The sequence below is a fragment of the Oryctolagus cuniculus genome, chromosome 11 (genome assembly GCF_964237555.1).
Source record: "Oryctolagus cuniculus chromosome 11, mOryCun1.1, whole genome shotgun sequence".
In the NCBI taxonomy this organism is placed as follows: Eukaryota; Metazoa; Chordata; class Mammalia; order Lagomorpha; family Leporidae; genus Oryctolagus; species Oryctolagus cuniculus.
Window position 1 is genome coordinate 79007835 of NC_091442.1, and position 25326 is coordinate 79033160.

The 25326-nt window shown below is 40.2% G+C and overlaps 1 protein-coding gene and 1 long non-coding RNA gene across 7 annotated transcripts in view; one reads left to right on the forward strand and one right to left on the reverse strand.

The window, feature by feature from the left end:
* OSBPL8 (oxysterol binding protein like 8) overlaps nt 1-24981 on the reverse strand; it is a 197968-nt gene extending 172987 nt beyond the window's left edge. The window contains exon 1 of one of the 6 annotated variants that reach the window (XM_051846453.2): nt 24544-24981. The gene's annotated coding sequence lies outside the window, so the exon portion shown is untranslated. The remainder of the gene's footprint in view (nt 1-24543) is intronic. The other 5 variants (XM_051846454.2, XM_070052653.1, XM_070052652.1 and 2 more) reach the window with 5 other exon arrangements.
* A 48-nt stretch (nt 24982-25029) lies between these two features.
* The window catches only part of LOC138844399 (uncharacterized), a 28894-nt gene continuing 28597 nt past the window's right edge, over nt 25030-25326 (forward strand). The window contains exon 1 of the long non-coding RNA XR_011380172.1: nt 25030-25198. This is a non-coding gene — a long non-coding RNA (uncharacterized lncRNA). The remainder of the gene's footprint in view (nt 25199-25326) is intronic.

The following is a 25326-nucleotide window of genomic DNA, read 5'->3' on the forward strand; positions in this document are numbered from 1 at the left end:
GAATATTTTTAAACCTTTTGATATTTTTAGTAATTTCCCAAAAATAAAATTCTAATATCATTCCTTTTGACATTTGAGGACATTCCATACAACCTCTTGAAGGTATAAAGGATTAGTCTCTCTCTTTATTTAAAACATTTGAGGACATTCCATACAACCTCTTGAAGGTATAAAGGATTAGTCTCTCTCTTTATTTAAAACAAAAAGAGAAAGAAAAATGATATTGAACTAATTATGCATATTTTATATGTTAAATTATACAGGAAACACTGTCAAATAAAGGATAATGTGAAACCTTTGAATTATGTTTGTATGAATGTGTTCCAGAAATTATATGAAATTTCTAGAAATCGAGTGTTGGTATAATATGATCAAATTTCCTTGCCAATTGTAACATTATTTTTTTGTTTTTGTTTTTGTTTTGACAGGCAAAGTGGACAGTGAGAGGGAGAGAGAGAGAGAGACAGAAAGAGAGGTCTTCCTTTTGCCATGGATTCACCCTCCAATGGCCGCCACGGCCAGCACGCTGCGGCCGGCACACCGCGCTGATCCGAAGCCAGGAGCCAGGTGCTTCTCCTGGTCTCCCATGGGGTGCAGGGCCCAAGCACTTGGGCCATCCTCCACTGCACACCCGAGCCACAGCAGAGCTGGCCTGGAAGAGGGGCAACCAGGACAGAATCTGGTGCCCTGACCAGGACTAGAACCTGGTGTGCCAGCGCCGCTAGGCGGAGGATTAGCCTATTGAGCCGTGGCACCGGCCGTAACATTATTTTTATAATGAACTTATCAGATCTTAAAAAAAAAAAAAAAAGAATTAAAAAATGTTTACATTGCTTACAGCCCTAATTTGGGATTAGATTTTCTTTGCTTAACAAGGCAAGAACATTCGGGGCCAGCACTATGGTGTAGCGGGTTAACACCCTGACCTGAAGCTCCAGCATCCCATATGGCCCCTGGTTCGAGACCCAGCTGCTCCACTTCCTATCCAGCTCTCTGCTATGGCCTGGGAAAGCAGTAGAAGATGGCCCAAGTCCTTGGGCCCCTGAACGTGGGAGACTCGGAAGAAGCTCCAGGTTCCTGGCTTCAGGTCAGTGCAACTCCAGCCACTGCAGTCATCTGGGGAGTGAACCATGGGATTGAAGAACCTCTCTCTCTCTCTCTCTCTCTCTCTGCCTCTCCTCTCTCTATGTAACTCTGACTTTCAAATAAATAAATAAATCTTTCAAAAAAATAAGGCAAGAATATGGAACTCTAATTATTGATGACTGCTTTTATCTAGAAACATAAGCTACTGAGCAAATTTTAAAAATAAAGAAACTGGGGGCCAGCATTGTAGCATAGTGGGTAAAGCCACTGACTGCAACACTGGCACTATAGGTGCCAGTTGTGTTCTGGCTGCTCCACTTCTGATCCATCTCCCTGATGATGGCCTGGGAAAAAGCAGCAGAAGATGGCCCAAGTGGTTGGGCCCCTGCCATCCATGTGGGAGACCTGGGTAAGTTCCTGGCTCCTTGCTCCTGGCTTTGACCTGGCCTACCACTGGCTATTGCAGCCATCTGGAGAGATTAGAGGATCTCTCTGTCTCTCCTCTCTCCTAACTCTGACTTTCAAAATAAATAAATAAATCTTTTTAAAAAATGGATTGAATTTTCAGTGAGAAAAACTTCATCAGCCTCAAGGAAGCTACTTTATTTTAGGTCACTGCCATATTTAAAAGCAGCAGGTATGCCAGCTTGATGTGGGCAGAGAGTTATCTGTCAAAGAGCTCAAGTCACCAGCACCTCCCTGCAGCCCCACCTGTACCACAGCTCTGCCTATGCTGTCCAAAGCAATGCCCAAATCCTCATTGCTCCCTTCTCACCATGTCCAGGTAACAGAAACTGTAGCTTCCATGGTTTTGCTGCTTAGAACCAGGGCCAGCTAAAAACATAAAAAATGGCTGCTGGCTGCATCCAGCAGTGGCCTTTAGCTCATTAAAATATCATTATAATAAAATTACCATGGCCGACACTCCTACTCCCTTCATGCACCTGACACCATGACATTTCTGACTTTCCAAAAAAGGGCAAGGAAATGGGTGGCACTCTAACCCTGCCCCAATCTCCATCTCCTATTTAATATTCTATTAAACCCTTCCCCAAACACTACACCCTATGCCTCCAGATCATATAAAGGGGTAGCCTTGGAACTTGTTAAGTAAATCTCTCTCTTTAGCATGCCCACACAGCCTCCTGTGAGTACACTTTGATTTTACAAGCAATTAAATTTTGCTTCTGTTGACCTTTACTAATGTCTCATCTTTGAATTTGCTTCTTGCATGGAAGACAACAACCTGAACCCAGCCATCCCACAACACAATGTTAGTAAATATTAAGAAATTATCTTTCTTGGGGCTGGTGCTGTGGCACAGCAGGTTAACACCCTGGCCTAAAGCACCGGCATCCCACATGGGCGCCGGTTTGAGTCCCGGCTGCTCCTCTTCCAATCCAGCTCTCTGCTATGGCCTGGGAAAGCAGTAGAAGGCGGCCCAAATCCTTGGACCCCTGCACCCACATGGGAGACACAGAAGAAGCTCCTGGCTTCGGACTGGCACAGCTCCAGCCGCTGAGGCCAATTGGGGAGTAAACCATCAGATGTAAGACCTTTCTCTCTCTCTCTCTGCCTCTCCTCTCTCTGTGTAACTCTAACTTTCAAATAAATAAATGAATCTTTAAAAAAATTATCTTTCTCAATCTCATTTCTAAAAATCTTCCTATCTGCCACCATTGTATTTTTAACTTGGCAATAGCTTATACTTCTAAGTGTTCATATAAAATTCAAGAAAATGTCTTCCCTTTGAAAGCCTAGCATTCCTATACAGCATTTTAGAGCTACTGAGAAAGTTCAAGTCAACCACTCAACACCTGTAAATTTTACAAATGAAGAAAATAAACAGAGAGATATTAAGTAACTTGCCCAAGACCACAGAACTCAAGTTCTACTCTAATGGTCTCAGGGCAAAAGACAAAATGAATAGGAGGAATTATTAGGAATCTCTTTTCAGATTTCACAAAACACTGTGATATAATCCTGGTTTCTTTTTTAAAAACTGTAAAACCAAATATATGTGTATGGAGGGAAAGAGAAAGAACCTAGAATAACCAAACTGCTAACAAGTGGGCGTTTTTAGACATAACATAGAGTCTGGTAGCAAATGAAACTAACTTTATGAATCTCTACCGCTGTTGAATTTTACATCTGGAATAAGGCCCAAAAATATGAACTTCTAATAAGTTCCCAAGTGACACTCACTTTAAGAACCACTAGCCTGGGACCAGCACTGTGGCGAGGGGGTAAAGCCGTTGCCTGCAGTGCCGGCATCAACATGGGTGCCAGTTTTAGTCCCAGCTGCTCCACTTCCGATCCAGCTCTCTGCTATGGCTTGGGAAAGCAGTAGAAGATGGCCCAAGTCCCTGGGCCCCTGCACCCACATGGGAGACCCAGAAGAAGCTCCTGGCTCCTGGCTTGGGAAGGGGAAGGGGAAGGGGAAGGAGAAGGGGAAGGGGAAGGAGAAGGGAAGGAAAGAAGGAACCACTAGCCTGCAGGATTCTCCCTTGGATAAGGTACCTTAATTTCAACACAACCTAACTGGTCTCCCAGCATCTACCCTTGTCACCTTGTAAACCATTCTTCACACAGCATCAAAGAGATCCCTCTAAACCTGGCAATTTCATGCCTTGGTTTTAAAATGCTCCAAAGGTTTACAAGGTATCATAAGACAAAAAAAAAAAAAAAAAAAAAAAAAACCCTTAACATGCTTAACATGGTAACAGAGCTCACATGATCCAGTGCCCACCTCTTACACCATACTGCTATCCCTCTCAATTTTTCTTTAAACACTTCAGTCACAGTAGACTCTCAGTTCCTAGCAAAGGCCAAATTCCTTGCTGTTTTGGAATCTTTAAACAAGATGTTCTGCCAGAAATATTCTTTTTTTTTCCCTTCACTCAACTCACCTTCTTTGGTTCCCCTCCCCTTCTAGGTCAGCAAATTTTATATCAGCCTATGTTACTTCCTTTAGTCTTTCCACAATAGTGATTACATAGTGAGTTGTGCAATCAATAGTTTGCTGTCTGTTCCCCCTCCCCGACCCAAGCTCAAAGAGGTCAGACAGGCCATCTATCTGTCAAGCTCCTACTGAATTTACAGCTCCTTCCATAGCATCTTGCACTTAAATCTGTTGAATTAATTGTCTTATAACATTAAATTATTTTGGAACCTCAAAGAAAAAGTATTATTAAAAAAGATCTAGAGAGACTTTTTTTTTTTGGTATCCTTTAATTCTAACAAATGAGGACACTTCATTAAACTCTACCATCTGGGAGTTTAAATCAAGGAAAATAATATCTTCAAAAGATAAAATGAAATCTTCAATACCAAAAGGTCTTCTGCAATAACATATATAGATAAAATTATTGCTGATTATCTGTACATGGCATAGCACATATCTAAAAGCTTATAAAATGCAGCCTAAAAAATTTTTGCATAAAACATTAACTTAAATGTAAGCCTGCATCAAAGAGTACGCTCAAATGAGGTAGCAGCCTGGAAATAAGATTAGCTATGAATAACTACAAATTATATAATAAAATTTAGTATAATAATAAACGACCTGATGATTTTTGCAAAAAGTTTAACTTATATGTAAGCCTACATCAAAGAATATTCTCAGAGAATAGCTGCCTAGAATTAAACCTAGCCATGACAAAACACAAATTACATAATAAGTATTAATATAAACAAGTAATTATAGATCACACAAACCTCTACACTGTTCTATAAATTCTGATCTTCTCTGAAATGGAAAGAATAACTAATTCATCAACTTTTTCCCCTAAATCAGCATAGCACCTACCTAAGTGAGAATCAGAATTAACAAGTATATAAACTTAGAGATATAACTAACTAATTACACCAGAATTTACAACTAAATAAAGGTCATCTCCATCTATAGCCATCACTTATATTTCAAGTTGCCATCGCATAAAACAATTTTGGAACTCTTGTTTTCTAACCTACTTTCTTAGCTACCGTATTAATGATACAAGAATCGGTTTAAGCCCTTTGGTCACTAATTATTTTTAACTAAAAATTTTGATCCCTAATTGGTGTGTGAGATTCAATTCAAAATGACTTTCTGCTTTTGCCAAATATCAAATCCATTTTCAAAACAAGTAATTTTCCCCCACTAACTATATGTTAAAAGAATAAGGTTAGGGGAGCATGTTTTGGCCTAATGGTTAAGACTCCTGCATCCCATTCCATTATGGGAGTGCCTGGGTTCAATACCCAACTCCAGTTCCTGATTCCAACGTCTCATCAATGCAGACTCTGGGAAGCAGGTCATAGCTCAGAAAATTGGGTCCCTGCCACCTACGTGGATAATCTGAATTGAATTTCTTAGCTACTGGCTCTGGCTCCAGGTCCAATCTTGCCCATTGCAGACATCTGGGGAATGAACCAGTGCAGGGCGGGGGGTGGGGGAATAGGGGGTGAGGCGGAAAACCAACACTCATTCGCTCTACCTCTCAAATACGTAATTTTAAAAGAATGAGGTTAAAGGCACTAAAGAAATGTCAAAAGAATCATTTTCAACATGCTCTTTTAAGCATGACATTACAGAAATAAATTCAAGACAACTCTAAACACATCAATTATCTCTTAGACACATAAAATTCTAGCATACTTATGTTAAAACTGTCATATTTCTACTCTTAGCACACCTTATACACAGGCCTGATACCTGACTTCTAGTTTAACTAAATGACAGCAATTACAATGTATCTGCTATAAATTACAGATTAAGAAATGGAATAAGTTTTAAGAATAAAATCTTATGGTCTAATATAATACCTTGGCTTGAGGAAGAAGTATGGTATATTAAAAAGAAGATGATCACAGAATGATAGAGGCCAAGTTTCAGCTTCTCACTTGGCCCCTTTAGTAGCTCCTGATTAATCATGTTACTTAAACATGGAATCTGTTAAAACAGGAATAAATCCACCTATATTTGCAATAACATCATCTTTTTCAGAGCTATTATAAGGATTTTATTATATAATATAACACAAGAAGATACATTATCTGGTTGGAATTCTAGCCCCTGGTATCTTCAAGGAATCCTCAAAAGGTTATCTGTTCCAAACCTTCCATTGCACTAAGACCCACAGACACAAAGTGGTTTGCCAAGGTCACACAGTCAGGGGAAAGATAATATTCCTGGCAGGTTACTTATTTTCCCAGTACATCTGTTTACCAAATCAGTTGGTGTTTGTAATGCTAGATTGCACAGGCCTGTGGCATAGTGTCAAAGAGAAACTCAAGGCCTCTTAAGAATAGTGCTTGCAATTATGACACAAGCTACCATGTATTAATAATTTAGTTCTCTATATAAAATGGCCATGTTTTTTAAGTTAGATACTTTAAATTATAGCTAGAATTCACCAGATTCTACATACATTTTTACTTTTCTTACAATGCTATTTTCTAAAGAAAACATGAAACTTATTTTGGATTAAGATACTGGGAAAAATAAATGTTTCTCATTTAGTAAGTATGACAACTAGTTGTAATGAAGCAAAAGAGTCATCCAATTTCCTGCAAATAAAAATTCAAGCCTGAACTTAAGTTTAGAGCTCATTAACATTAAGGATAAAATTTGAAACACAAAATGCAAAATCTAAATTTAATTCAAGACAGTCTCAAGGAATTGTATCACTGATATTCAAACTCAAAAGCAATTTTTCGTATTTGACAAAGAATGGCCTTGTATCTTGGGCATGAAAGAAAAACTAGTTAACAGAGTGGCTAACTTTGGCCTAGATGCTTTGGGCTTTTGAATTCTAAATATAAATTACTATAATTATTTGGGGCCGGCACTGTGGCATAGCTGGTCAAACGGCCCTGTGCAGTGCCAGCATCCCACATGGACACCGGTTCGAGTCCCAGCTACTCCACTTCCAATCCAATTCTCTGCTACAACCTGAGAAAGTAGTAAAAAATGGCCCAAGTCCTTGGGCCCCTGCACCCACATGCAGATCTGGAAAAAGCTCCTGGCTCCTCGCTTCAGATCGGCTCAGCTCCGGCCATTTTGGCCAATTGGGGAGTGAACAGCAGATGGAAGATCTCTCTCTCTCTGCCTCTCCTTCTCTGTGTAACTCTTTCAAATAAATAAATAAATCTTTTTTAAAAATTATTATAATCAAAGTACTCATCAGTTCTAATTTATAAATAACCAAGACACTTAAGTACACACATGTTCCAATTACAGAATAACTATGAAAATACATGCAGTTCTTAAAAAATACTTGAATTAAGAATAACTAACAAGGTGACGGCATTGTGGGGCATTGAGTTGAGCCAGGGTAACACTAGCATTCCACATGGGCACTGGTTCTAGTCCCACTTCCACTTCCAATCCAGCTTCCTGCTATTGCATCTGGGAAAGCAGTGGAAAACAGCCCAAGAGCTTGGGCTCCTACATCCATGTGGGAGACCCAGATGAAGCTCCTGCCTCCTGGTTTTGGCCCAGCCCCACCCGCTACAGCCATCTGGGGAATGAACCATCAGATGGAATACCTACCTTTCTCTCTCTCTCTCTCTCTCTCTCTCTCCCCCCCCCCCCCGTAACTCTGCCTTTCAAATAAATAATATTAAAGAAAAAAAAACTACCAAAAAAATCAGAAATTAGGGAGATAGCACATTAGAAGCTTTTTGCTCAGTTTTTTGTTTGTTTGTTTCATACTATTTGTTGAACTCCTAGTGGACAGTTAATCTTATGTGTATAAAGTTAATTGAAGGGGCCAGCACTGTGGTATAGTATAATCCTCTGCTTGCAGTGCCAGCATCCCATATGGTGTCGGTTCTAGTCCGGCTACTCTTCTTCCTATTCAACTCTCTGCTATGGCCTGGGAAAGCAGTGGAAGATGGCCCAAGTCCTTGGGCCCTTGCACCCAGGTTGGAGACGTGGAAGAAGCTCCTGGCTCCTGGCTTCAGATGGGCACAGCTCTGGCCACTGTGGATGGAAGACCTCTCTCTCTTTCTCTCCCTCTCACTGTCTGTAACTCTACCTCTCAAATAAATAATTAAAATCTTTTTTTAAAAAAAGTTAATTGAAAATAGATCTTACTAAAAAATAAGAATGGGGATAAGAGAGGGAACAAGAAGAAGGGTGGGAGTGTGGGCGGGAGGAAGGGTAAGGTAGGAAGAATCACTACATTCCTAAATTTGTATATATGAAATCCATGAAGTTTATATATCTTAATATACATGTATGATATGCATGAAGTTTGTATATCTTAAGGTTTTAAAAAAAAAAGTGTACAGAAATCAAGAAAGAAAAAAATGCTAGATGTGTAAGGCAATCAACCTTTTAATAATTCTACATTTTTACAAAGGAATTTTTCCTCAGTAACCACACAGGATTTTGTGGGTTTTTTTCATTTTAAATCCTGTATCTTAACCATATTTCTACTGTCATATTCTTAAAGAAATAAAGCTATCAGAGCCATAATCTCCCAAAAGATCAATCCTTGGAAATATTTAAAGTATTACCTACAAAATTCTAAAAAATCTATTTTTATCAGCATTACTGAAATATAACTGACACATAAAAACTGTGTATGTTTAATGTGTTACATGATGTTTGAAGACTATATTTAAAATTTCAGCAATAGCAAGAAAAAGTACTAAAACTTTAAACATAATAAAAGCAATAGTAGATTCAGTCAGCCAAGAAGGAAATTAACCATGACAACTGATATCTGAAAGGGAAAATGCTTAGAATACATGTAAAAGGTATAGCAAGAGATATATAATCACTATTTAACCCAATCTCTGGATCCTAAAATCAAGAGTTTCATAAAACATAAAGTTCATAAAATAATTAGTAATCAATTCATTGCATTAATGAACATTTAAAATTTAGAATTATTCTATGCTGAGCAAATAAAGAAGCTGCAAAAGAGCCAATTTATTTTCTAAGCTACTTTAAATTTCAAAGATGTATTTACTATGTAGATTCTATAATACTTCATAATCAGGTCAAATCTGGGGTCTTAAAGCTTCCAAATCCCAATCCCTCTGTCTTTTCAAAGTAAAGAACATTTATAAAATCTAGATTGTAAAAAATTCTGATTGCAGCAGAATTATAATTCCCATCAAAAAAGCCACACATACTAATAATCAAAACTACAGCTATAGAAAGAAGAAATTCAAAGTCTCTTGAGAGAAGAAGCAAGACTAAGGAACAAATACAGCAATATCACAGAAGCAGGGGTGGATGAGGTTAGGAGTTGGGGGATAGGTAGATTGACACAGGTTAATTTACAATACTATTCTGAGGTATGGAGCCTGAAGATTCAGGAAAGGATCCTAGGAAGGAAAAAGTAAATAAGTTAAAACAAACTAGTCCAATGTTACAAAACTGTTAAGATCAAAAGTACAAATAAAAATTACAGTCTTCAATGAACAATCTGTCATTCTAAGCTCAACATTTAAAGTACCAAAGATCATAAGGAAGAAATAGAAGGAAAAGTCATAGAGGAAGAAGACCAACTACCAAACAAGGTAGCTATCATATTTAAGACAGAGAAGTAAATGAAAAAGAATGATTGACACCTCACCTATCTGGACAGAGTTAAGAAACAGAAGAGCTCTCTATAATCACAAAGTGTCACAAGGTCATGTGATTAAAACTGAAATGTCCTTCTTTGGAGCCAAAGCCATATCTTACCATTTTAAATGATCTCATTCAGTTTCCAAGTAGCAAAACAAAAGTGGCAAAACAATCAATGATGTGGGGCCGGTGCTGTGGCATAGCAGGTAAAGCCGCCACCTCCAGAGCCAGGATCCCATATGGGCACCAGTTAGAGTCCCAGCTGCTCCACTTCCGATCCAGCTCTCTGATATGGTCTGGGAAAGCAGTACAAGGTGGCCCAAGTCCCTGGGCCCCTGCACCCGCGTGGGAGACCCAGAAGAAGCTCCTGGCTCTTGCTTTCAGATTGGCACATCTTGGGCTGCTGCAGCCAACTAGGGAGTGAACCAGCGGGTGGAAGACCTCTTTCTCTCTCTCTGACTCTCCTTTCTCTGTGTAACTCTGAATTTCAAATAAATAAATAAATCTTAAAAAAAAAAAAAAGAATCAATGATGTATGCAAGTTGGGATATCTGACAACAAATGAGGAAATAAGTACTGAGATGTAAATGAGAATTAAAAAAGAATTCAAGTTTCAGGACTAACATAAAGACACAAACACATAAATCAAGTGATGAGTATACACACACACACACACACACACACATATCTGGGGAGCTGGTGCTGTGGCTGGGCGGGTTAAGCCTCCAGCTGCAGTGCCAGCATCCCATATAGGCGCTGGTTTGTTTCCCCGCTGTTCCACTTCTGATCCAGCTCCCTGCTAATGTATCAGGGAAGCAGCAGAGGATGAATCAAGTCCTTGGGCCCCTACCCATGTAGGAGACACAGAAGCAGCTCCTGGCTTAGACCTGGTTTAGCCCTAGCCATTGCGGCCATCTGGGGAGTGAACCAGCAGACAGAAGATCATTCTCTCTCCCCTTCTCTCTAACTCTGCCTTTCGAATAAATTTAAAATATATATATATAAAATGTATATGTTTATAAATATATAATAGATTTATATATATATATATTTTTTTTTAAAGAGTTATAGTGAGAGAGGGAGAGAGAGAGAGAAATCTTTCATCTGCTGGTTCACTCCCCAGATGGCCACAAAAGCCAGCTCCAGGCCAGGCTAGAGCCAGGAGCCTCTTCAGGTCTCCCACATGGGTGGCAGAAACCTGAACACTTGGACCACCTTCTGCTACTTTTCCCAGACCATCAGCAGGGTGCTGGATTGGAAGTGAAGCAGCCAGGACATGAACCGGGACCCAGACGGCATGCCAGTGTCCCAGATAACTGCTTCACTTGCTGCTCCACAACACCAGCCAAAGATATCACTATATTTTAACAATGTATCATCACCATAAATTTCTAAGCATAAATTTGCATTAACAAAAATAATATTTCAATAGGTTCTACATCTTCTGTTTAAGAAGCTATGAAAATATTTCTAAAAAGAAGACCAATAGACTAGATCTATTTTTTTCTTCCAGTTACTCTGTATACCTCATCAAAATAAAAACAATTCATACAGAAACAAACAAAACAATTTGAGCAAACAAGTTAAAACTGAGGATAGGTATAGAGAAGGAATTAAACAAACTTCTGAAAGATGAAATTAAATTTGATATCTTATTATATTCAAGAGGAAAACACCACATCCTTAGTATACCCTTTAAAAGTAATATACAAAGGATAGAAATCAAAACAACTCACAGGACTCTAAAGAGGCATGATTCCAAAGTAAATAGTACAATAGAGGGTAAGAATAAATAGCAGGGCTATACATGAAAGAAGTGAACACAACCTGACTGATCTGTATAAGAGACAACTGTATTTCCTATAACCATCTCTTTGTAGTACCTAAACAATTAACATTTACCCCCACATTAAAAAAAAATCAGTTTTTCTCTAAAGAAAGAAAATGATTGTCCAGGGAAAGCTAAATGGTGTTACCGGCCCAGAGTAAACCCTTCTAATCTGGTATTTCAAAGTGCCTACAGCCTGGGAGCTAGCTTCCTTCTTTCTTATCCTTAAACAATGCTTGCCAAGGGACAGACTCTACTCTGTACTTTTCTGCCCCCAAAGAGCTCTGTCCAAAATGCCTACTCATAGGAAAAACGTAATAGGGAAAATAGTTCAATGAACACAGTAGGAGCGGGGGCAGACCCAGACTAGGAACCCAGATCTTTCTTAACCAAGAATCAAACCAGCAGGAAAAAAAAAAAAAAAAAAAAAAAAAACCCTGAAAATTTAAAAAAAAAAAATACAAAAACTGACAGGAGAGGAAAGAGAGATAACTGATGAGGCACAAGATCTTTCAAAAATCAACACATTCTGAGACTCAAGATTCTATTACAACATAAGGATAGCAGGAAGAGGAAAAAAAAAGAAAACATGTTGATTACTATCTAAAAAATCAACCAAAAAAACTAGAGGGGGGAAAAAATCCCATGAACACACAGTGCAGAGAATCACAAAATATGAAAATAAAGATAAGATGAGGAAGATAAATCCAACAGAGAAAATATCTGCCTACTGAAGAGCAAATGAGCAAACAAGAAAGTGAAGGGAAGAAATTACATAATAGACATAATACAGGAGAATTTCTGAGAGTTGGGAAAAGAATCTGATTTACACTTTAAGGGCAACTCTGTGTTGAGAACAAATAACCAAACCAAAACAAAAATGACCTAAATACTTCATTATGACTGCAACAAAAACAAACAGAAAATTCTGAATGCTTTCAGACAGAATAAAGAACAAATCATCTTGAAAGGGCAGCAAAATAAGACTGACATATGACTTCTCATCAGCATTCCTGAATGTTAAAAGACAATGGGCAATGCAGAGTTCTAAAAGAAAATCATCTGTAACTAACAATATTGTATGGAACCAAACTACTCATCAAATGTGAGACTAAAATGCAGGCTTTTTATACATAAAAGAACTCAGGAAGTCTGTCTCTCATACATATTTTTTCAAGAAGTTACTTAAGGAAATGTGCTCCAACGAAAGATTAAATAGAACACACAAAAAAAAGATACACTATAAAATATGCCCAATTCAAGAATATAATGCAAGGAAGTTACAGGAAGAAACCTAAAAGGCAAACAGTCTAAATTAAAGCAGGGCTATAGACAACTCCAAATAAACAAGGAACACAGTACAACAGATAGAATGCTGGAGAATAAGGAACAGGAAGACTATCATGGAAGCATATGGTATGAGAAAAAGGAGCAACTATAGACAACAGGTTGAACAGGCAGACCTACCCAACTACTTTTTTAATTCAATGTCAAATTTTGTTCATATCCTAATTGTTTTGTTTTTAATTCAATCGTCAGATGGATAAAGTAAATAAAATTCTCCTGGCCTTCATATTATCAACATTTTTCTTCTAGTGGCCCAGGCCCTGCATAATAGGATCTACAGACAAAGGAATCATAATCTAAGCCTACTACATGGCACAGCATTAAGTAATGTTTATAAAGTCATAATATTAACATTCTTCATTGGTTTTCATCACTTAGATACAACCTATAGACATGATGGTTAAGGGTACAGGTGATAAATGAGTTTAGGTAATAAAATATTGCCATCTGTTTAGAAGGAAAAGAGTAGAAAATTCACATAAATGTCTAAAATTGATAAACAGAAGTATGAACCAGCAGTCAATAGAAACTAAGGTATTTTTTAAAAATAGCTTCCTTTATTGCATACACATAAACAAACTCCCTGATGAATTCCACTAATCTCCTGAAGGGGAGAAAAGTCTTTTAATTAAAGACAATATTTTCTTTCAGTTTAAAATAATTTGTTAAAAACAACTGTCTTTAAGGCAGTGGTCTCTGCTGAGGGCAACCCTGCCCCTCAGGATATTTAGCAATGTCTTGGGACATTGTTTCTCATCACAATCAGAGTTGCTACTGGCATCTAGTGGGTGTATTCCAGGGATACTGCTATACTTCTAAAATGCACAAGAATCTAACAACACAGAATTATCCAGCTCAAAATAATAATAGTGCCAAGTTAAGAAATTCTGCTATAAAGCAATTCTTCAGACTCTTACATTTTCTCTGTGTCTCTCATTCTTATTATATTTGGGCTTAGGACAAAGATTTCATGGGCAAGGAAATGTTATGATTAGTCTGAGTAATGACCCAGAGACTGCTTCTAGATCTTCACAGGGCTCTGAGGTTTAGTCACTGGTCCTCATGCAGTCCATGACATATCCTAATGAATATGCTGGAACAGCATCTAGTGGATCTGCAAACCTGACCCCACAAATCTTATTTCCTATTAGTTCAGATATTTTTAGGGCCTCAATTACCTCCTCTAGCCAGTCCACAGCCTATAGTTAACACTGGATGCTTAACAAATAAACTCCATATTTTTTATTCCCAATATTGCTTTTAATGTTTTTTTTTATTTTTAATTAGTTTTTAATGGATTCCAGGTGATTTATAGGTACAATTCAAAGAATATAATAATATTCTCATCTTTCTCCCTCCCCCCTCCTTCCTTCTGCCTTTCTTTCCATCTTCTTTTAGTTTTTAACATTATAAATTTAAATTACAGTGAAAGGGCTCAATACTTCACTGAATAAAAAGTTTACCAACTAAAAAGTAAAAAGACCCCAGCTGAGTGGAAATATAGACAACAGCTATAAATAACAATTGAATGGGAAAATGAGCATTTCACCCATAAACTACATTTTAGAGTAATCACAGATCATTAAAACTATAGTAGTATAACACTCTTGACCACTGGTTTGAAAAAGGTATAAAACTGTTACTTGTACCAATACTGATACACACAGACATTTCTTTCTTTTTTCTGTTTTTTCCTTGTTTGTTTTTTAAATTTAGTTACCACATATAAGGGAGAACATGCAGTATTTGCCTTTCTGAGTCTGGCTTATTTCATTCAACATGAAGCCCTCCAGTTGCATTCATCTTGCCGCAAATGGTAGAACTTCATTCTTTTTTATAGCTGAATAATATTCCTGTGTGTTTGTGTGTGTGTGTGTGTGTGTGTGTGTGTTTATCACATTTTCTTTACCCATTTTCATCTGGTGATGGACACCTCGGTTGATTCCAAATTCTGGCTGTTGTGAACAATCCTACTATAAAGTGGTTCAGATATCTCTTTGATAACACTGTGTTCAAGTCTTTGGGGTATATACCCAGTAGTGGGATTGCTGGTGGCAAGTCTATTTCTATAAACTCCATATATCTAATACCTTCACACAATTAAAATTACAGTATTGTGGTTTTCCTATTTGGGACACAAATTTTTTTTTTTTTTTGACAGGCAGAGTTAGACAGTCAGAGAGAGAGAGAGACAGAGAGAAAGACCTTCCTTCCATTGGTTCACCCCCCAAATGGCCACTACAGCCAGTGTACTGTGGCCAGCGCACTGTGCCGATCTGAAGCCAGGAGCCATATGCTTCTTTCTGGTCTCCCATGCAGGTGCAGGGCCCAAGCACTTGGGCCATCCTCCACTGCCTTCCCAGGCCACAGCAGAGAGCTGGACTGGAAGAGGAGCAACTGGGACAGAATCTGGCACCAAACCGGAACTAAAACCCGGGTGCCGGCGCCACAGGCAGGGGATTAGCCTAGTGAGCCGCAGCGCTGGCCGGTACACAACGTATTTCACATAGTAATTTTGGAATTCTAGATCCTTCCAATTTTAGGATTCTGTCACCCTTTAAGAACCCCAGATTCTGCAATCTGGCCTTTGGAATGGAAAAAGAGAAGCTGGACAACAAATACTACTTTTCTGCCATGTCAACACAGAAATGACAACACATTCCTCTAGTGAAAACCAGTCACACAAGGCCAGCGTTGTGGTGTAGCTGGTTGAGCTGCTGCCTGTGACGTCAGCATCCTTTACAGGCACCTTTACAGGCACCAGTTCATATTCTAGCTGCTCCACTTCTGATCCAGCTCCCTGATAATGCACTGGGAAAGTGGCAGATGATGGCCTAGTACTCAGGCCTCTGTACTCATGTGGAAGACCCAAGTGGAACTTCTGGCTCCTGGCTTCCACCTGGCACAGCCCTGGCTATGGCGGCCATTTGGGGAAGGAACCAGTGGACAGATTTACTCTCTCTTTCTTTCTCTGTCTCTCTTTCTATCAGTAGCTTTTTCAAATAAGTACATAAACAAAAGGGAAAACCAGTCACTAGCAAGACATAGCAGATGTTGGTAGGCATGAACTAAATCACAGCTGCCCTTCCCACAACCTCTTCTACACAGTCCCCATACTCACAACGGCAGCTTCATGACAAGCTTGCTGTCTCTCTCAGCTAACTTTATTTCTTTCAATAGGACTCTGAGAATTTCCAGATATTTTTCACATTACATAAAAACCATGATACCCTCAGAGTGCTAAATCTGGCCATCCGTCTGCCTAAATACATGATTTTCTGTAGCCACCCAGTAGCAGCATAGAGCCAGGTACCGGACAATAAACTTAGTAAGTGGCTGTGCAGGTTCTCAACTTAACGCAGCCTGGCTCCAAGGGGCTCCTCTAACTCTCTTGATTTCTAAAATAAGCTATGACACAGTCCTTCCATTACTACAAATACAATGAGTATTTGTAAGGTACCCACAACACACAAAGCAGCCTGGGAACTTTTATAAGCTCTACAGAATGGTATACAGCACTGTTTTTATTTACTTCTTAATTGCTGATCCTAAATATTACTATAGTCACAGCAGGCAAAATTATAAGCAAGACTGGTCTCCAAAAATCTCTCATCCTACTCTTCACTTGAAATGTGCTTGTATCCTCACGTTCAGGACTAACATTAGGGAGACCAAATCGCTTTGTTCCCAGATGGACATACTTTCACCCCACCAAAACATACTCACATGGATTTCTTAACTTCTGCAGGGATTTGAGTCTTATTTGTAAGAAACTTTGTAATCTGATAAACTACTCCTGTAGTAAGCACTCAGCAGCCAAAAAACAAGTTACCTTAATGGTAGTCATTTCAATAGGACATTTAAATTACATAGATTTATATCCCACAAATACCAGTATATGTAAATATCATCACATAAAAACTGCCCAAACTAATTCTAATAATTCTAATAAAAATTTTTATTCTTTAAAAATTTGTTTTAATTATAATAAATCAACTTAAAATTGTATCTATATTCTTTTATTTCTAGTTAGTATGAAATTCCCCAGAGAGAAAATGGCAACTGAATGAATAATAAAATAAGTATTTGCTTTACTCCAAGTATTTTTTTTTTTTAAGATTTGCTTATTTTATTTGAAAGGCAGAGTTACAGAGAGAAGGGGAGACAGAGAGAGAAATCCTCCATCCACTGGCTCACTCCCCAAATGGCCACAACAGTCAGGGCTGGGCCAGGCTGAAGTCAGGAGCCTCATCCAGGTCTCCCACGTGGGTACAGGGGCCCAGGGACCTGGGCCATCCTCCATGGCTTTCCCTAGGCGCACCAGCAGGAAGCTGGATCAAAAGTGGAGCAGCCACTTTGATCACTTCAAGCAGGGACTTAAACAGGCACCTACATGGGATGCCGGCACTGCAGACAGCAGCTTAACCAGCTACAGCACAACACTGACCCCTACGGCAAGTACCTTAAAGATATTAAAGTAAAACATCAGTACTCAGGGACCTTAAAAAGTTCATGAAAAATGGAATTAAATGATAAAAAAATAAAAAAAACATTACTTATCAACATAATCTCTAACAAGTTTAAGACAATTCTGTAAATAACAACACCAGTCAGTTGGTCCATCCATAAAGAACTGAGAGTCCCTGGAATTTAACATTTTAAATACAATGTTTTTAACATTATTATCTGAAGAAAAATGGGTGCCCTTTTAAAAAAAAGTTTAAGTGAAATTAGGACCATAAAGTGAATGCCTAGTGATTTCCCTTCAAAACTCTTGCAAAATTGCCCTAATTGGATGAAAGGAAATGAGGAAGAATACTGCCATAATAGAGAAGGACTCTCTAGTAAAGCTGCCCTAGGCATTTTTCTGCTAAAGCTTTAGCTAATCTTCTCAAAATAAGCAGATGTTATTTTGTCCCTGTATAAAGTAAACAAGCAACATGCCTTGAGCATCCCTAAAAACTGTTGTCATGACCTTTGCTCTTAACTTGTCTGCCTTTGCTCTGACTGGATCACTTCCACCTCATGACAGCCATTTCTTTGTGCTTTGTCTTCAGGACTGCACTGGTAAAGCCATATTTCATCTCCTGTAGCAATATTTTGAAGAAATGCTTCAGGATCCTGATCTCACTTGTTTATAAATGTCATTGAAAGCTCTGCTCTTGTCTGCAGCTGATCCAGACGCAACAGAAAGTGTGTTCCACTTGAATTTTTCAGTCAGAATTTACAAGCCCATTCAACTGAGATGTCTATTGTGGCAGGTATTGTTTCTGCTGTTACTCATCAGCCCAATTCCATTAGTGCACCAATAAGATTACATTTTTCCTCCAAACTGATAAGAATGGCTGCTGCTGTAGGCTTCATCTTCAACATGGTCTCTTCCCTTCTTAACACAAGTTATCCATTGTAAAATGCTGGTTTCTTTAGGGTGCTGTCCCCATAAACTTTTTGTAAAACACCAATGATTTCACCATTCTTCCACCCAAGCTTCACCATAAATTTGATGCTTGCTCCTGCTTCACTTTTAGCAGTATTCATTCATGCCGCTCTGATAGAGGCTCTTTTCATGCTGTCTTACCCTTTCAAGAGCCTCAAAGCAGATCCTGTTCAGACATGCCATAACAAGTACAAGTTTACGTTGGTGCAAAAAACTCTTACAACTTGTATTTAGTTTTCTCATAATACACATTTTTTATGAACTTTGTGAACACCCTGTATGCAAATGAAATTTTTTAAATTAAGGCTATAGTCCATCTTAATAGAAAGTTTATTTGTATCAAATCACACAGTCAAAACAGACTAAAAATCATAAGGTCATAAGGGGTAACTGCAAATAAACTACAGAGGCAATACAGTACAGTCGTTAGAAGGACAGGCTTCAATGCCAAAGGTAGGTTAAACCTCAAGTTGAAATCCTTTTGGCAGACTCCACATCCTACTAATTAACCTCTCTGGGCCTCAGGTTTAACTCATCTCCTGGATCCACCACTTATCACTTATTCTCTCCATGCCTGTGGCTTAAAATGGAGTAGAAAATAGCAAGATTTGGAAAGTTGTTGTGAAGATTAAATATGATGATATGTGTCAAACATTTTTAGAGTAACGCCTCATGTATATTTTATAATCAACACATATTGCCTATTACTAAGATGATCAACCATTCCTATTTTCTTTTTAAAGATTTATTTATTTATTTGAAAGTCAGAGTTACACAGAGAGAGAAGAGGCAAAGAGAGAAAAAAAGGTCTTCCATCCGCTGGTTCACGCCCCAACTGGCTTCAATGGCCGGAGCTATGCCAGTCCGAAGCCAGGAGCTTCTTCTGGGTCTCCACACGCGTGCAGGGACCCGAGGACTTGGACCATCTTCTACTGCTATCCCAGGCCATAGCAGAGAGTTGGATTGTAAGTGGAGCAGCCGGGACTAGAACCAGCGCCCATGTGGGATTCCGGCGCTTCAGGCCAGGGCGTGCGTTAACCCACTGCGCCACAGCACCGGCCCCAACCATTCCTATTAAGACATCTTCATGGCCGGCGCCACGGCTCACTAGGCTAATCCTCCGCCTGCGGCGCCGGCAAACTGGGTTCTAGTTCCGGTTGGGGCGCCGGATTCTGTTCCAGTTGCTCCTCTTCCAGTCCAGCTCTCTGCTGTGGCCTGGGAAGGCAGTGGAGGATGGCCCAGGTGCTTGGGCCCTGCACCCGCATGGGAGACCAGGGGGAAGCACCTGGCTCCTGGTTTTGAATCGGCACAATGCACCGACCATAGCAGCCATTTGAGGGGTGAACCAAAGGAAGGAAGACCTTTCTCTCTGTCTCTCTCTCTCACTGTCTAACTCTGCCTGTCAAAAAAAAAAAAAAAAAGACATCTTCAGGAGATACAATACTCTGAATCCATCAAATTTTCAACAACTCAATCAAAAAGCTTCTCCGTTTACCTGAAAAGAGCCTTCAAGTTCTAAAACCATGACCTCTTTTTTCTCTTTTTTTTTTTTTTTTTTTTTTGTCCTTTGTGAACAAGTAAGATGATAGGTAACTGGCTATTTTATCATTTGAAGACTCATGAGTCTTCTTGCTCTTTTTATAATTCCCTTTAAACATTAAAACATTATACAAAGAACAGAATGCTCTATGGATCACCAACACAACAAAGAGTTCACAAAGTATAATGAGATTTTGAGATTCATATAAGAACAGCTACTGGAGCAAAAAGCTTAGACAAGAAATAAAGCAAAAGTGTTTTTTTCTGCTCAAAAAATACTGAATTCCATAACAAAGCATAAAAGGCAAGCAATCTTTAGGGTTTACAGTCATATTACTAAAAACATACAGAGGTTATTTTTGGTAATTTCTTTCTTAATTGCTGGAAAATCCCTATGGCTTCAGAACAATGGATATATGGATAGGCAAAATTACAATTTATGCAGAAACAAATTCTGTAGGGAAGAAAAACATAAAGATTCATATTTTCAGCTATATATGAGGGTACTTCAAAAAGTTCATGAAAAATGAAATTGTGAAATAAGTTTAGGGGCAAATATTTGGCACAGAAATTAAGATGCAGATTTGAATTCTTGCATCCTCTGTTGAAGAGCCTGGGTTTCAGTCCTATTAAAGCTTGCTGCTAATACACGCAGCAGATAATGGCCTAAGTAGTTGGGTACCCACATGGAAGACCCAGATGTATTCTAGGCTCCTCATACTGGCCAGGCCCAGTGCAGTCTTTTGGTTCACTTAGGGGAGTGAACAAGCAGATGGAAGATCTGCCTCTGTTTCTCTGTCTGCCTTTCAAATAAAATGAGGGGGGAAAGTTCATTTTGGTTAAAAAATTTTGGAAACCAATGTATGCTTTTAAAAATAAGTATTTTCCATGAACTCTGTTTATATATTCCTTACTTAAAGCTTTATAAAAAAGGAGGTATCTAGCATTCCTTGAGATAACATTAAGCATAATTCAATCAAGCCTCATTTCTATCAGAAAACATTAACCATGACTGAAAGAAAACTATTCACATAAAGCTTTGATAATTTTAAGGTAATACCAAAAGTCAACAAGATGGGTCAAGAAGATATTTGAGTCTATGGTAAAAGAATCAAAATATTTTTTAAAGATCTACAAAGAAATACTTAAGTACCTCTGTATTTGTTGAAGTCTTTATGTATTAGATACTGAGATAGGCACTTTTACACACCACTATATATTTCATTCTCGTAAGAATCATGTGGGAGGCTGGTGCCGCGGCTCACTAGGCTAATCCTCCGCCTGCAGCACCGGCACCCCGAGTTCTAGTCCAGGTCGGGGCGCCAAATTCTGTACTAGTTGCTCCTCTTCCAGTCCAGCTCTCTGCTGTGGCCTGGGAAGGTAGCAGAGGATGGTCCAAGTGCTTGGGCCCTGCACCTGCATGGGAGACCAGGAGGAAGCACCTGCCTCTTGGCTTCGGATCGGCGCAGCACACCGGCCGTAGCAACCATTTGGGGGTGAACCAATGGAAGGAAGACCTTTCTCTCTGTCTCTCTCTCTCACTGTCTAACTCTGCCTGTCAAAGAAAAAAAAAATCACGTGGGAAAAAGATTACTATCCTCCTTTGCAAATGAGAAAACTAAGGCACTTGCAGAAGGACACATCGCTTGTATAAATGCAGTCAAAACTTTAAATTTTCTGACACCCCTTTTCAATACTCTTGCTAATTTTACTGTCGTCTCTTCCAAAATTCAAAGACTCTAATCTTACTTGAAGTGTGGCAATCTTTTCATCTGGGGAGAGGTAACAGTTGTGATAGGAAAAGAACAATTTTTCCTAATGTTACCCAAAAAAGACTCACTGTGATTAACCTGACAAAATTTACTTGGTCTAATTTAAACTCTTTTGTTCATGCTGTCTGCCCCTTTAGATATCAGCTTATTTTAAGACAGTCTACACCAAGATCTAACACATGAAGCACCTATTCCAAAAAAGTTTTCCAATTAAATGGCCTGTCCTCCTTTTCCAAAGCTAACACGCTCCCTTTATTACCTCACTAACTGTACTTGGTTAGGATCCCATTATCACATCCTTCTTTTGTTCTCCAGTCATATCTGGAGCTCCATTTTTTTCCATTCAGTAATTATTAAGCATCTGGAAATTCAATGGTGAGCAAAACAGATAAGATACCTCCCATTGTAGAGACTTTACACTGTCTGAAACTTTAACAAAGGTAAAAATAACAGCATGTAAGAATATGATGTTCCAAAAGAAGGGATTTCTTCCCTACAAGGTCTCTAAAGAAACTACTATTCTTCCTTGTAGGCTTGGTAACACTTTTTAGGAAGAAAAATTCCTTCTATCATGCCTTCCAGATGAGACCTTCAACGTCTTGCCTTTGTGAGGGCACAGGGAGGGTGAAGACCACCTGAGGAAGAAGATGGATCTAAAAATCTTTCAGGGGTTTCCCACATACTGACATGCAATCTGCTAAATAACATTCGTCCATACATCTTTTCCTATTCCCCATCCACAAAGAAACAATACATACTTGGCCACAACTGCTGCAGTTAAGTACTTCTTTGCACCCAGCCACCCTCAAGATAATAAGTAAATGAGTTCTCAGGGGCCTTTTTATTCAAGTTATAGGTCATACATCTGATTTGCAAGTCATGTTCATAAGAGATGATCTATGTCTTGTATTTTTGAATTTCCTGATGAACCAAGATGAATTTCTATAAATTTTTTCAACTTTGAATATTATAAATATGAAAATGTAATACTTCATGTATTACTGTTAGGATAAAAGTTTTCCAGTATAATATTTAAAAACTACATTGAAGTATCAATACTTTGTTTTTCACTCTTCAATTCAAGTAACCTGCTCTTGAAGGACTATTTATGAACCAAATAAGTTGAAATATACTAAGAGCATTCACTGTTTAAAACCCTGGAATTAGTCCTTTTGAAAAAAGATCCTTTTGTAACGCATGTATTATAAATCAGCATTTTCAGCACTTTTCTTAAACTAAAACATAACTTCATTACCTATAATTGGATACTGATCTCAAAACTGTGTATTTTATGGCTCTCAACTTTAAAATGAATAAAGAAACTAAATATTGCATTACCAAATGTATTATTAGTGACATGAAAGTATGAGGACATATTGGCCTCTAAAATGCAGTAATATTCCAACTGAAAAAATACAGCAGCAACTTTCCACAGATCAGAGATTCAGTAACTATTACAATTCAATGAAAGAGAAATAAAAATCATGACCATTTTTAATTAAACAAGCATTTCCAAAAGCACCTGTGTTGAGCATTGTGGCTCAAACGGTTCATATGGAATTTGACCACAACTTAATCTCCATAATTAAAGACCTAAAAGGTGGTTCTTATATTTCATCTACTCTCTTTCTCAACAATTTGAAGACATGCTGTAATCATTCCAGACATTGTTCCTATCAAAACAAAACAAAAAAGGTGTAAAAAATTTTTGAAATTAGTTGTACTTTTAGTAGAGCGTATTTTACATTGCATGGCTTTACTCTTCGTTCTCCAACCTGTTTTATAAAAACAGCATGACCTTATTAACTGCACAGCCTAACAGGTTCTGGCAAGCATAGAAAGTGATCACAGTCTCAACATAACCAAGCTTAGATGAAACTCTATGTGATGCAGAAAACCTAACTTGCAATTCACTCATGTGGCTCCAAAATTCTTGCTCTTTCCGGAACACTAAAGAGGCAAAAATTGTTTTCAATGAGTCTGAAAAAACCTGAAGTGGTACTAAGTTGGGCTAAGTTTCAAGGGAAGTTAATCTTAAAAACTGCCACACACAGGGCATTTTAATACTACTAAGACGTCATTTAAGTCTTCCAGCAGAAGAAAGGCAAAAACTTTATTAAATTATGCACTTAAAGCAAATGTGCTTATATCATCAGTTTTCCTATCTGTTCAAGTAGGAGCCCAAGTCACCTATTATTTCAGAGAACATTTAGATAAAATGAAATTAGGTTGTGTTCTGCAAGGCAGATGTCTCTCACGAAGAGAGTTCAATGACTTTTGTGAATGGAAAATCTGTATATACTGTTGCTTCCACGCAGCCACTCTTGAGTGGGTGGCTCGCTGAAACAAAAGCACGCTCCATGTGAGGTTCCTTGCAACCTGATCCCACTCTTGAGAGAGCGTTCAGAAACAAACATGAAATCCAAAAGTACAGCAAAGGCTTCGCCTTCCCTCCTACATTACAAACCGAGGTGTAGAGGAACACCACCCTGTCACTGGGCTCTGCAAGGGCGGGTGCGGTCTGCGGTGAGCCGCACAGCCTCCGCCGGGGCTGTCACAGGAAAACGGGAGCCTCGCCTCCACCGCGCCTGGCGACAAAGCGCCAGCTCCCCTGGGTGCGGGGGGCTTCCGGCGAGACGCCGCCGGCTGCTCGGCCAAACTTCGCCAAGGGTCGGACGCTCCCAGCGGTCGGGAAGCTGGAACCGCCCCCCACCCCCGCTTCCCCCGCCGCGGCTTTGTAGGACTGCAGACGCTCCTACTGTGGGCCCCAAAACACTCCACCCCCGCCAGTCTTTCCAATCCCCCACTCAACAAGGGGACAAAGGAGCCAAAGCGGAACTCCTCGGCGCGGGGTGACCCGGAGCCCCCGTCAGCTTCCACTCAGATCGTGGGGGAAACGGGGCGCAGTCGCCTGGACGGGTGCCGACCCGCCGCCCCCCAACTCAGGGATTGGCGCGATACTCACCGAGGTGGAGCCCTTGGAGAGGCGGGACGCAGGGAGCCGGTTCCTCGGTGGTGGTCGGGGCGGCGCCGGGGTCCGGGCCCCTGCACGCGATCGGTGGGACCCCCAACTTCTCTCGGCCGCTGTCGCTGGCGGCAAGGGGGCGAGCCCGGGCTGAGGGCGCAGTCTAGCTGCCGTGGAGGCGCTGCCCGCGAGGAGGGCGGGAACTCCGGCCCGGCTGTCCTCCGGCCAGGGTGGGCCCCCACCTTCCCTCCGTCTGCCTGCTGTCGGTGGCAGCTCCGGCGGAGGCTGAAACCAACGCTACAGCCCCTCGGGCTGCCGCTACCACCGCCGCCCAGCCCGGAACGCGTCGCGGCCTAATGTTGTCATCGGCCGCGTCGCCGCCTTTCTGGGCACCCCGGGCCGCCACGATCCTTCACATTCTAGCGCCCTCCCCTTCGCGGCCCCGCCCCCCGGCTCGCGGGCTGCGGCCACACCCCCTTCCCGTCACGTGACGGGGCGCGGGGGCGGGGGGCGCGGGAGCAACTGTCAGCCGCAGGTTCTGCCTGAGCTTTACCCCGGCGGAGTGAGTGGCCCCCTCAGCGTGACTCGGCCTGGGACCCCCACCTCCGTCCGCCCGGAGCCCACTCACCTGTGAAGGCCAGGCCTTCTGAGTCAGGTGAACTGGGCCCTTCCTAACCTGTGGAGATCAGGGCCCCGTGAAGACCCCCACCTCTGAGGCCCGAGCGGGGAGATTGGCTTCCTCAGCCTTGGGCTGGATTAAAGTTTTAGCCAAATAAGGGTGGG